We start from the raw sequence: 14,046 nt of genomic DNA, 5'->3' as shown, positions 1-14,046 counted from the left end.
AAGGCAGCCATGACGATGATGTTAGTGCTAGCGCTGCCAGATTTCAACTGACCCTTCATCATTGAGGCCGATACATCTGGAGTCAGAATTGAAGATATTTTCATGCAAGATGATCGATCACTCACATATAATAGCAAGGCATTGTCTCCCTCCTATCAAAACATGTTAACATATGATAAGGAGATGCTCGCCATTGTGCACGTAGCAACGATGTGGAGATTGTACTTGATCAGACGATGCTTTCAAATCAAGACCGACCATAAAAGCCTAAAATATCTCTTGGAGTAGAAGATATCTTCCCCCGAGTAGCAAAAATAGGTAACAAAGCTTCTTGGATATGATTATGAAATAACTTACAAAAAGGGGAAAGAGAATATTGTTGCAGATGCGCTTTTACAACTACCTAAGCAAGCTGAATTTTTTATCATTTCACTTTCAACTAGTGACTTCCTTGAGGATATTAAGATGGAATGACAGGAAGATTTGAAGACCAGTAAGATCATTAAAAAATTAGAGGAAGCACAAAGCTCCGTGGCTCATTACAATTGAGACTCAAAAGAATTACGCTATAAGGGACGCATTGTGCTTGTAACAAATTCTACTTGCATCTTCACGAGCAGATTTTGGACAAAGTTATTCCAGATGCAGGGTACTAAATTGAAAAGGAGTATGACATATCACCTACAAACCAATGGCTAGATGGAAGTTGTAAATAGGTGCTTGGCGACAGCCCAAAGCCACCCACCAAATATTACTACCCAAGGAGAACTCCAGACCCAGCCAAGTGCCATTATTGATCGACGGATCGTGACTCGACGATGACGACCCACTACTGAAGTGCTAATACAGTGGGCGAACCTACCAACAGAAGATGCCACTTGGGAGAACTATGACGACTTGAAGATCAAATTCCCAGAATTCATGAATCGTCAGCCTCGAGGACAAGGTTGATTTGAAGAGGGCGGGTCTATTAGGACTCTAGTTAGGAGAGTTTTAATTGAGAGAGACATTCAGGTAAAACCTACCTAAGCCGACCCCTATTAAAGAGGTGAAGATGCCAGCTAGGGTTAGGAGGTTGTTTCTTAGAGAAGAATTAGGAGTTGTAAAAGAATAGGAGTCTTGAGTAGGAGTCCTATTAGGAGTTGGTTCGAAGTAGGAGTCTTAAGTAAGAATCCTATTAGGAGTTAGGGTTTAGAAGCCCTATAAATAATCATGTATTCCTTCTCTTTTGCTAAGCAATATATGAACCTTTTCTACAGCCTATGAGCAGCAACTTGGAGGGAGGAACCCCTATAGAGTTCCAAGGAGGCCGATCCCCTAAAGAGATCAACCCCAAGTTTAGAATCTGCAAGGGTTCTAACAGAAACCTAGACTTACTAGACTTATTTAGCATAGTGTATGCCTTAAAATTCATAGTTAGCACATAATTGGATTAGAATTGGGCCAACTCAATTAGGAGCCAATTGGGCCCAAGTTTAGGCTGTGTTGGGCCAAGTGAAAAAGGCTCAAACAATGACCCAACAGGTGAAACCGTCGTGATGTAGTCTCGGAGACTGTGTCAAGCGGTGGTACCGCTAATCTGGGCGGTGGTACCGCCTATACATGATCTTCTAGGTGGTGATACTACTAGACTAGGCGATGGTACCGCCCAATGCAGGCGATGGTATCGCCCGTACCCCGAAATCTCGAGAATTTGAATTTTGACTCCAAGTTTTGAAGCTATTTGGGGTCTATAAATACCCCAGCTATTCCTACATAGAGCAGGAATAAAGGTGAATAAAAACTCTATATTTCTAAAGTTGAAAACCCTTATAAAGTGTAGAGTCCCTCCTCATAAAATTTAGAGACCATTCTAAGGGAGAGTGTGAGGGAAGCTTTGTAAAAAGGGGTTGTAAAGGTTCTCTCCTGAACCTGTCAAAAGGAGAATCGAGTTATAAGGGTAGTTGATTTTTTTCCCATTGAAGGAAGATCGTTAATGGATACTGGTAGCCTCGATGGAAGGGGAATCAATGGAGTGGATGTAGCTCACAACGACCGAACCACTATAAAAATCTGGTTTGCATTTCTTTTGTGCAATTTATCTTTACTGTAAACAACTTTACTTTCACTATGCTTCCATACACTTTCAAGTTAAACATATTACCTATATGGGTTTTGTCGGATATCGGATTTAATCGAAATAAAATTTCTAAATCGACGTTTTTACCGCTGCACTAATTCACCCCCCTCTTAGTGTCGACTTGATCCTAACATTTATTTGATTTCAATCTTGGCATAAAAGTTTTTTTGCATTACAGATAGCATGATTATAGATTTTATGCTAACAATTAGTATCAGAGCTTAGGTTCTTGAGATCAAATATATTATATTTATTATTTTTGTTTATGATGCATGAATGATTCGTTGGATATTATTGATATGTTTTACTCTATCGCTAATTGTGAACATTGAAAGCCGTTGAAGGGTCGTGTACCACCCCACAGCCGTGCATTACGGCAACTGCACACTGGTAGAGGCAGCGCTGTGGCGTGGCAGCCGTGCACTGGTGGCAGTCGCGCGCAGGTAGGCGGCGGCCACGCGCGGCAGGAACCGCCACAACGATCGCATGCTGGTAGAGGAAGCCCCATGCAGGTAGCGCCGCAACCCTAGTGGCCACGCGAGAGCAGAAGTAGCCCCGTGCCGACCATGCACTAGCAGCAACGTTTGTGTGTGCGGCACTACAGATCAATTTTTAGGCAAAATTATAGTTTTGCCCTAGTGTCACGGACAAACTTCTAAACAAGATGTTTGATGTGATGCTTATGTATGTCCGTGTCTTTTGGCATGTTCATGCCTTGTACAGCATGTAGAGGGATGGCCGAAGGCTTAATAGTCCTATTTTAGTTGGGTTGGTGGCCTCTTTAGGCTTGTAAATAAAGGTTGTGTCATGTGGACACGAGCGAGAGATTCTCGGTCTGTAATGGACCATTTTTCCCTTTGTTGTGCAACTGTTCAGAGCTTGTAAAGTATGTTTATAATTTGCATTGTCTATGAAGTGTTTTTCAAAGATGTTTGCTTGTGGATCCCGATTGAGGCGTTCTCTCTAACCCGTTCTCTCTTTTGTTGGTCCTAAGGGACAATGAGAGGCTTCGGGGAGGCTGACCTTTGCGGATGGACACGCAAGGGCACGACTTAGGCAAAACCAGCTAAGTCCATGACTAATAGTATCAGAGCGGGACAAACACTCATAGAAACACTTAGCATGCAAACATGGGGGACCTAGCGGGGCTGCGTTGAGGGCAATCACCACACGCGCGACCGTTTGGGGGAAAACGGGCATGGAGATGTAGGGAAAAGGAGTCGCACGGAGGAGCGGGCATCTGACATTGGCATTCAGAGGAATGGCCAACCTTTCGCGCAAGAGGCACCACGAGAACAGGCAAGCTTGGAAGAATGCATAGAGCACAAAGGTTGGGATGGCTGAGTTTGAGCTACGGCTCAACGTTGACAACCATACTTGATGGTGCTCAAGACAAGCGAGGCGCTTGGTAAAGAATGAGACCATGCAAGGTGGAATGAGTTGCTCAATGACCAAAAGAGTTATGCAAAGCTCACAGAGGTGAGGGGAATTGTTAACTCGAAGAATTTGGTACTCATGCATGGGCTTGTATGCGGACGATGGAATGTTCGTGGCCATCCCAAGGCGACCGAAACTCAGCGCCATGGAGCATTGAAACTTTCTCTTCGGCATGTGAATGATACGTCCATAGGAGGCTGAAGTGTGCAATGAGTTCAGCATGTTGCTAGGCCTTGAGTGGTGCAGCGGGGGCTGTATTGACGTGGAGTCGCAATCTAGCAAGTGCGTTTGCAGGAGGCAGAACAATGCACAGTTTGTTCAGCAGATCGGAGTAGTCCAAGGGGATGGTGGTCTCCAAAACGAAGAGAGATATTGCTCCAATGGGACAGTTATCAAGGAGGGATAAGTCCCAGCTCTCCAGAGGAAGAATCATGTAGGACGGACCTCACATGTTGAGGAGGAGTACCTCAACAAACAACGGCTCCACGAAGCTCAATAGACTGAGCAAGCGGCGAGGAGTCGTCGCATGATCTCGCTTGAGAGAATGCATTAGTGGATGCATTGCGAGATCAAGTGGGGGAGCGACCCAAAGCAACTTAAATGAAGGCACACTTGGAGTCGATGTGGAGATCGGACTCAAGGGAGGGCTGACCCGTGGAATGGTGGGCGCGAGGGCCACCATCGACTCAATGCAAAAACGAGGAGCGGAGCAACTTGGGTGTAACTTGGCGAAGTACCCAAGCCGCATGAAAGGAGCTAGCATAGAAGTTGGAACATGGAGCGGAGGCACAGTTCTTTCCTTAGACAGAGGTCAAGGATATGAACTCTTGTAGAGGCAAGAGTAGAATCATGTTGTTCCATGGGTTCTTCATTCTGACGGAGCGGACACATCTTGCATGGTGCCAAAGACGAAAGGAGCTTCTGGGCATATGCACCTTATCTCGGAGAAGCATTTGATGGAGGAACTAAGGCGACTCAATTTGCGGAGGCGAAATTAGGTTCATAAGGCCTTAGCACGGGGCAAGAGGACTCAGAGGTGGGTACTCTTGAAGAATATGCCATAGTGTTGCCATTCAAGTTGCCATGAAGGAAGCGGTGCGCAGCGGAGATTGTGCTGATAGGGGCAGAGGCCCAGGATCCAGACAATGGTGCACAAATTACAGTGAAGTCGGTGGACTTCGGGAGCTACTAGGCGACGGACTGCCCTAGAGCGGTGCTTCATCTAGGTGTGACCCAAGAGTGGGTGGATGAAGGTTGATTACCAAAGGAGCGAACAAAATCGAAGGTGGAAGAGACCTTGCGATGTATTGGCAGAGGCCACACATGGAGGGTTCACAATTCGAGTTTATTCCACAAGGATCAGAATGTAATGGAGATGTCACCAGGAGGCGACATGGTGCAATGAATCATGGTGGAACAGTTCGTGGCAATGCGATACACATGACATAGTCCCGTAAGGGACTAGATCATATGGAGGTATGATCAGGAGCTACTGGAAGCTCCACTTCGGTGAACAATATGACGGCAAGAAGGGCTATGGATTCAAGGAGTGAAGGCCATGGTACCGCAGAGACGGGTCTTCCGTGCGTACATCGAATTTTGTATCGGATGAAAGCCTTGGTCATCAGCATATGGGGGCTGGGTTCCACTGAGGGAAAAGTTTGAATGCAAGTACCAATGAGTCCCATGGGAGGGACTTGATCATGCAGAGGTATGATTAAAGCAGCTGGAGAGTTGGACTGCTCCAGAGCTCATATTCGCTTAAGGGGGCCCGACAAGTCAGAGGACTAGGTCGAGTAAGCGAACGTTGCTGCCAAGGAAGCTAAGGAGAACAGAATCGGTGCAAACCCTATAATGCGATGGCAGAGGCCATGCATGGGAGTTGCAGTTTGTCTTTCCATCGACCAAAGGAGAGCTGCTTGGAGAACACAGAGGTGTTGAAGCAAGGGGTCGAAAGGGGCAAGGAAGCAATGACGAGTCCAAAGGGACTTAGCTACCCAAAATTAAGCATCAGTTAGAATGGAGGTGGACTCGGAGGAGTTCCACAAAGCATATCTGCTGATTGTGAAGAAAAGGGATGCAGATGCGAGGCGACAGATAGTAGGGCCATGGGCATGGCAGCGCCATGGTACCGCAGAGGCGGGACTTCCATGAAAGTCATTGATCCCTTGCTCTCATGGAGGGAGAGCGCTTGGTCGTGAAAGGGGCTGAGGAGGTGGAGAATGCAGAGGCAATCTCCAAGTACCGAGACAAGGCTGAAGGGCAGAGGCTGAAGAACTTCGTAAGACCGGTGTCAATGAGCTTCTCATCAAGATAGCCGAAAGTGAAGGACTTCGGGTCATGCAAGAGTGTATAACCAAGGAACGAAGCAAGCAGTACGCGGTGCTGTACCTTTGCTACTCAGTGGAGTAGGCGGCAGGGTTGATGGAGAAGATGGTACAATCCCAGAGGCGATCAAACCTATGAGAGAATTACTCTAAGTTGGGGTGAAAACTTCTTGCATTCTAGAAGTTCGATGGCATTGAGAAGGTGAATCACAGTAACTAACTCAACGCAAGGAGTGCAAACACTTCAAGTGCTTCAGAAGTGTGAGCAAAGAGCAGGCGAAGGCTAGTAACCAGCTCGATGCATGGAGTACAACCTCGAGGAGGCGGGCGAAGTCAAGTAACCTTTGCCTTCTCAACCCTTAAGAGAATGGGCGAAACCGAGTACCCCAATTCTCTTATCTATCCAGCAGAGGAGCTCTGCACAAGTTCAAAGACCCTTCGAAGATAATAGAAGATAATAGTTGTCAAATCCTCACCAACGGTGATCAGTGCTACTGAGAGTAGATTGTCCACTTCATTTCCCAACGAAATGTCAATCGAAAGCGGAAGTGATGCGAACCTACTTGGATGTGACAACTAAGTGAAAGAAGAGTCAATGAGCAAATGTTGTGGAGGAAGGACCCAAAACTTCAGAAGTTTGCGAGACGATGCTCGTTAAAGCTCCGACAAGCATCCACCCAGTTCAAGCAGCATGAGGCATTTGAGAGACTGGCGCAGTAAGGATGGTCTTTTCCTTCATCTGGGGGATCCGCAGGAATCAACAATGATCAACACAACTCAGCCAACCCCACACCAGAGTCAGAGTCATTGGTGAGTTGAAGCAGCATGGCGGATCAAAGGTTCGACTACTCAAAAATAGTAGCGGAGAGCAGCTAGGAGCCAAGAGGTGCATTGTAGCCGGAGCAGAAGATTGAAGACTCAGCAAAGGCGAGGAGTTGCAGTGTCGACAAAGGCTTCAACGAGGACGTCGAAGGAATAAGTGGGGGAAAATGTCACGGACAAACTTCTAAACAAGATGTTTGATGTAATGCTTATGTATGTCCGTATCTTTTGACATGTTCATGCCTTGTACAACATGTAGAGGGGCAGCCGAAGGCTTAATAGTCCTATTTTAGTTGGGTTGGTGGCCTCTTTAGACTTGTAAATAAAGGTTGTGTCATGTTGACACGTGCGAGAGATTCTCGGTCTGTAATGGACCATTTTACCCTTTATTGTGCAACTGTTCAGAGCTTGTAAAGTCTGTTTGTAATTTGCATTGTCTATGAAGTGTTTTTTAGAGATGTTTGCTTGTGGATCCCAATTGAGGCGTTCTCTCTAACCCGTTCTCTCTTTTGTTGGTTCTAAGGGATAATGGGAGGCTTCGGGGAGGCTGACCTTTGCGGACAGACACGCAAGGGTGCCGCATGACTTAGGCAAAACCAGCTAAGTCCGTGACACTAGGGTTGCCCTTTGGTCAAATTATAACTTTGCCCTTCTGGATTTTATTAATATTCTTTAATTTTTTCGATATATTTATAGTTTTGTCGTTATAATTTGCCAAATTATAGTTCTACCCTTTATAAGTTTCAGAATTCTAATTTATGTCCTATCAACATATTTATAGTTTTACCTTTATGAAATTGAGAATTATAATTTATATTATCAATTATAAAATTGATAAATATGATTTATTATAATTGTGATTGAATTTGATTATCATTATATTTTTGGTTGTTTGTTTAGATTTAATTTTTTGATTAATAAAACTATAAATTACGGTTTACTTTTATAGTTTTCTCATATGACTTATTGATTATATCTTTACATGTGATAAATAAAATCTAATTATTATTCTTGGATATTCATTTAGTTATTCACATGTATATATTTTTAAAATTATGAAATAATATTTATTTTTCACATGAATGCATGATTTATATGTTATCATGATTATCATAGGAGTTTTTTTTTGTTGACTAATGTTCAATAATTATTATGATTGTTATTCTATTATTGAACTCCTTTAGTATGAATTAAGATAAAAAAATTTATGAATATTATTTATAATTTATCTCTATAAGTTTTATTTGACTGATAGTTGTCAAAGTAGCTTGGGATGATAGACTTATGAGATATGAATTATAATAAAGACCTTATCATTTATAAGATATTTTAAACTATATACATATATATATATATATATATATATATATATATGCTATGTTGGAACTAAGTCGATACTAAAAGGGAGGGGTGAATTAATGTTTTCGTTAAAAATATCAGTTTGAAAATTTTCGTTCGATAAAGCCTGTATCAGAAATATGCTTGACAAGCATTAAAGAAATGCAAACCAAGTTTTATAGTAGTTCAATTGTCGTGACGTATATTTACTCCGATTCCTCTTTACTCGAGGTCATCGATTTCCACTACCGATCTTCTTTTAATGGGTGAATATCAATTACCTTTCTATACTCTTTCTCCTTTTCATAGATTTAGGAAAGAACATTTACGTCTCTCTTTTAGACCTCACTTCCCCCTTATAAAACTTCTAACTCTAGGAGGAAGAGACTCTAAATCGTAAGAGTTTCTAATTTTTCTCAAGTATTATTTTGCCCATTTCAACTCAATTTCATGTTTTGCCAAGCAGAAATATTTGGGGTATTTATAAACCCAAAAATAGAGCCAATAAAGGTCTCATCCCAAGTTTTTTGAGTCTTGGTGGTACCATCGCCTATATTGAGCGGTACTACCGCTTGCAACACTAACACTAAGTGGTACCATCGCCTAGTCTGGTGGTACCACTACCACTCTCTAACATTAGGCAATACCATTGCTTGACATACTGACAATAGGAGGTACCATTGCCCAGTCTGGCGGTACCACCGCCTAGTCTGGATGGTACCACCACCAGACCCTACTACAGGACATTGAATAGGTTAAACAATAGGCCTAGTTCAGTTCTGATTCAAGCCCAATTGGCCCCTAATTGAGTTAGCATTGTTTCACCCCTACCAACTCAATTAGACCTAAACTAACTCGATATGGACAAATTATCACAAAGTACAAATCATATGTTGTCTAACATGTCATTGGTTCTTCCAGTGCTTCGTTTGATCCTTCGGTGCATTGTCCTCTTCAACGTATTGACATGTTGACTCCCGCAACTTCCGATCTCCTTGGCGCAATATTCGATCTTTTGGCCCAATGCCCGAACTCATGACACAAAGTCCTTTTACCGACACGTCGATCAATCCTCTGGCCCGACGTCTAATCTTCTAACATGTTCAACTTTGACCCAACATTTGATTCATCCTACTACAATGAATTTGCCTCTCCTTGATCGAGCTAGTCTTTCATTACTCAAAATGCAAATTAGATCATAAACTCATCAATTGATTTCATCATCAAAATTTGAGATTCAATAATCTCTCCCTTTTTGGTGATGACAACCAATTGATGATAGAGTTTAACTAAACTCCCACAATCAATATGCTATATTAATAGAACCTCAACATGTCATATTAATCATATGCAACAAGTCATTACATTCATCATTGCATACATCATTTGAAATGACGAGTATTGCATGCATAATACCAATTTATCATATATATTTTCAAAATCATCATTACATACATGATTCCAAATCATCATATATAATTTCAAATCATCATTTTAGGCATAATATGCATGATTAACATCATACCTTCTCCCCTTTTATCATCAACAAAAATGAGAAGTGCAACTAGTAAGATTTTAGATATGCAAGCTAGTAAAATAGTAAGTTTTGAATATGCAAGCTAGCAAGTTTTTTACATATGAAAGTTAGTAAAATTTTATATCTTTTAAGATATGCAAGATAGCCTATTTTTGCATCTTTTTAAAATATGTAAGCTAGCAAACTTTGCTTCTCTTTTGAGAAGAGCAAGTTAGCAATTTTAGCAAGTTTTACATTATGTAAGCTAGCAAATTTTATATCATTTTATAACATGTAAGCTAATAAATTTCACATCATTTTAGAACATGCAAACTAGCAAGTTTTCTTCTCTTTTAAATATGCAAGCTAACAATACTTTCTCTTCCTTTGTTATTGTCAAAAAAGAGGAGAAGAATACAAAGGAATTATACATAATGAAACTCAAGTCATAAAGCTTAAAAACTCAAGTGACATATCATGGTTAATTTGGATAAATATTCTCTTTAGTAAATAACAAAAGAATTGTAGGAGAACAAATAATAAATGATCTCGATTCATGCATAAGAATTCTCAAGTCATCAAGGTCATGTTTCATAAAATAAATTCTCAAGTTAAGATTCCAAGAAATCAAGAAAAATCATGATTCATATAGATAATTCTCCTCTTTAATAAATGGCAAAAAAAAAATATGGGAGAATAGAATGGTAGAATATCTTGATTCATGCATAAGAAATCTCATTATTCATATAGATAAAATATAAGAATCATATGAGAATAAAGAGTAAGAGATCTTGATTTATAAAAAAAATCTTAAGTATCAAATATCTTGATTTATAAAACTCATTCAAATTTAAATCATCAAAATCACTTTCAAGATATTCAAAATGACATAAATAGATTTATCAATTTCTTATTGAAAAATCGATAAGATAAAGATAGAGAAATTTTCAAAATGTATTCCTTTTTTAGTTGTTTCAATTTATATGATTTATTTCATACAAGCATGCCTTTGTCTTTTATGTCGAAAGAGCAAGATTTATTACAAAAATCATCAAGATCAAAAGTATAACATATAATTCCAAAACATAAGATTTCAAATCATCATTACTTCAAATTCTCATGCAAAATATAAAATTATCAAGCATGATTTCATTGAATATAAAGCATCTTCAATTAAAATTATTTGTTACTAATAGTTCTAATTCTAATGATCTTTCCTTTGTTGTTTTGGCTAGTGAGCTTTACAAAGTATTTTGGATCTCCGGTCATAAACTTTGAGCATCTACTATAAAAATATTATTTTTGCTCCTAGCTTTTGATTTTAGAGAACTTTATAAGAAGGGTAGGTTTGTTCTAGGTACCCATTTAGCTTTGGGTCCCTTATAGTTTGATCTATCATTCTTAGCTTGACATTAAGTCATTCATGGTTCCTTTAGGAACCCAAACTAACTTATATGAGCTATACTTTTTTAATGGACATTTATATGCAAAATGACCACATCTACCATAAAAATTACACTTAATCTTAGGGGTAAATGCAATATGGGTCCTTTAATAAAAGTAGTTGACTTTTGTTGAGTGTAATTACTTACAAAGCTGATTCCTTCTTTTGTATGAACATGTCTCTTATTGGTAAGAATCATATTTAAAGATTTGCTATAAATTTTAAATTTATTTAACGTTTGTTGTAAAAATAAAATTTTCTTTTCAAGTGAGTCTCACTCTTTATGCTTAATACAAGGAGTTAAAATATAATTATCATGCTTATTTTTAATTTTTAAATTCACTAGCAAGAGAAGCATGATCCTTTTTTAACAACTTATATTTTTTACTAACTAGCTTATATTCATCAAATAAATCATGGAAAGTATTTAGTAATTCATCGTAAGGTAAAGACATTTCAGTTGAGTTATTACCTCATTGTCGAGAGCCATCAAAGTGAAGTTCGCCACTTCGTCTTCATCGGTTTGCTTCTCGTCTTCGGATGCACTCGTTTCGTCCTAAGTCACATTGAGTGTTTTCTTATTCTTTGACAGCTTTTCTTTTTAAGTTTATTTTTATTCTTTAATTTTTATTTTAAGAACTTTTTAAGCTTTATTGTTAAGAGTTCAAAATCATCATCATTTGAGCTTTTGTTCGAGTGGTCTTCATTTGTTCTAAGTGTCAAATCCTTCCTGTTCTTTGGAAGGTTGTTCTCAAGTTTGTCTTATGTAATACATGTTATTTTATAGGTCATCAAAGACCCGATAATTTCTTCAAGTAGAAAGTTATTTAGGTCTTTTGCTTTTTGTATTGTCATAACTTTAGGATCCCAACTTTTTGGAAGGTATATTAATATCTTGTTAACAAGTTCAAAATTAGAAAAACATTTATCAAGTGCTTTTAGACCATTGATGACATCTGTAAAACAGGTGTACATGTCTCCAATGGTCTCACTTGGTTTCATACGAAACAATTTAAAATCATACATCAAAAGATTAACTTTCGAATTTTTAACCCTATTTATACCTTCATGTGTGACTTCAAGAGTGTGTCAAATGTCATGTACAGTTTTACAAGTCGAAATACGATTAAACTCATTTTTATCCAAAGTGTAAAATAAAGCATTCAAAGCTTTCGCATTTAAAGAAAATAAATTTTTCTCAAAGATATTCCATTTATTCATAGGTTGAGGGGGGGTTTGAAAACTAAGTTCAATGATATTCCATAAATCAAAGTTCAAAGAAAGTAAGAAAACTCTCATATGAGTTTTCCAATAAGTGTAGTCCGTCCCAATGAACATAGGAGGATGAGTGATAGAAAGACCCTCTTGAAAGCTAAAAAAAGATATCTTTCTTAAGTGTTAATCTAAATAGAGAGAAACGTGGCTCTGATAACAATTGTTAGGACCAATTTGGCGTTGGTGGGGTGAATTAGTGCTTTAGATAAAAACGTTGATTTGAAAACTTTTGTTCGATAAAGCCCGTATTAGAAAGATACTTGACTTGAAAGTATGTTTGTAAGCATAGTGAAAGTAATAAGCAAGTAAATCAATTTACAATATAAATGAAACGCATGAAAGAAATACAAATTAAGTTTTATAGTGGTTCGATCGTCGTGATCTACATCCACTCCCAATTCCTCTTTACTCGAGGCTATCGACTTCCACTACTAATCTTCTTTCAATGAGCGAATATCAACTATCATTTTATACTCTTTTTCCTTTTCACAAACTCAGGAGAGAACCTTTACACCTCTCTTTTAGACCTCACTTTTTCCTTAGAAAACTTCTAACTCTAGGAGGAAGAGATTCTAAATCCTAAGAGAGTTTCCAATTTTTCTCCAATATTTTTTCCCCCTTTTCTACTTAATTTCATGCTTTGCCAAGCAAAAATATCTTGTGTATTTATAGACCCTAAATGACTTCAAAAATGGAACTAAAAAAGGTCTTATCTTGGGTTTCCCAGGTCCTGTCGGTACCACCACTTGTGTTGGGTGGTACTACTACCTGCAGCACTAACACTGGGCGATACCACTTCCTAGTCTGACGATACCACCGCCAATACCCTCTAACACTAGGAGGTACCACCGCTTGACACAATTTGGGAGATTGTGTCTGGCGGTACCATTGCCCAGTCTAGCGGTACCACCACTTGACACAGTCTTGAAGATTGTGTCTGGGCGGTACCACTGGTAAACCCTACTATAGGGCACTGAATGAGCTAAACAAAAGGCCCAATTCAGCCATGATTCAAGCCCAATTGGCTCCTAATTGAGTATTGTTTCACCTCAATACCGACTCAGTTAGACCTAAACTAACTCGATCTAGACAAATTATTACAAAGCACGAATCATATGTTATCTGACATGTCATTGGTTCTTCAGGCACTTAGTTCGATCCTTCGGTGCATCGTCCTCTTTGGCGTATTTCCCAATTGGCATGTTGACTCCCATAACTTCTGATCTCCTTAGTGCAATGTTCGATCCTTTGACCCGATACCTGAACTCATAGCACGAAGTTCTTCTGCGAGCATGTCGACCGATCCTTCGGCCCGACATCTAATCTCTTAACATGTTCAACTCCAGCCCAACGTCTGATTCATCATGCTTCAATGAATTTACCTCTCCTTGATTGAAGATAGTCACGTGTTACTAAAAATGTAGATTAGATCACAAACTCATCAAATCAAAATATGAGATTCAACATGCTCTCTCACAATAAACTCCATTATCAATGTTGGTCGACTAGTTCGATTAAACTGAATCCAAAACTAACTTGACTATCATAGGGATATTTGTTGAGAATGCCCCCAACTTAGTTTTGTAGCTTCAATACACTATAAATAGTGACTTGAATTGAGGCTATAGATTTCAGTTGGATCCAAATCACTATCTCGACTTGGATAACCAAAATCTGCACTAACAAATTGGTGCTAGAAGGAGGGCCACCAAAATATCTTAGGAAAATTCAAAGATCGTCTAAGCTAAACCTTGAGGAGTCCAATGGG

Source organism: Musa acuminata, chromosome BXJ1-2 (assembly GCF_036884655.1).
Source record: "Musa acuminata AAA Group cultivar baxijiao chromosome BXJ1-2, Cavendish_Baxijiao_AAA, whole genome shotgun sequence".
NCBI classification, from domain to species: domain Eukaryota; kingdom Viridiplantae; phylum Streptophyta; class Magnoliopsida; order Zingiberales; family Musaceae; genus Musa; species Musa acuminata.
Note: the sequence above shows the minus strand (reverse complement) of the source record.